A 344-nucleotide genomic window follows, 5' to 3' on the forward strand; every position below is an offset into this window, starting at 1 on the left:
ATTTTGTCTCACCTTGTGAGCTAAGTGTATTGTCACACCCCTAGCGTCTATAAGCATGATAAAGCTCATAATTTTCCAAGTGTAAAGTGTAAAGATATAGCTTTCATTCTTCAGGTCAATCATATATTCATGAAAAAAAAACCAGTTTGAATAAGGAAAGCGATAACTCTTGTTATTGCTATTTCAAATATCCCTCCATAATCTGTAGTCTGAGCCCGTCAAGGGCTAATGGCAATGGCAGATACGTTACTAGTTAGTTTCAAGGAAAATAATTTTCAAATAATGTTCTTTTTTTGTTTGCCAAATAACCCTGTGTATGTGTCCGCCCCCGCAACCCCCCAGGC

The 344-nt window shown here is 37.5% G+C and overlaps 1 protein-coding gene across 1 annotated transcript in view; it reads left to right on the top strand.

Annotated features, from left to right (window-relative positions):
* The window catches only part of LOC107660610 (receptor tyrosine-protein kinase erbB-4-like), a 391,742-nt gene that overhangs the window by 360,148 nt on the left and 31,250 nt on the right, over positions 1-344 (top strand). The window lies entirely within an intron of this gene.

This window comes from Sinocyclocheilus anshuiensis, unplaced genomic scaffold (assembly GCF_001515605.1).
Source record: "Sinocyclocheilus anshuiensis isolate Anshui unplaced genomic scaffold, SAMN03320099.WGS_v1.1 scaffold627, whole genome shotgun sequence".
NCBI classification, from domain to species: Eukaryota; Metazoa; Chordata; class Actinopteri; order Cypriniformes; family Cyprinidae; genus Sinocyclocheilus; species Sinocyclocheilus anshuiensis.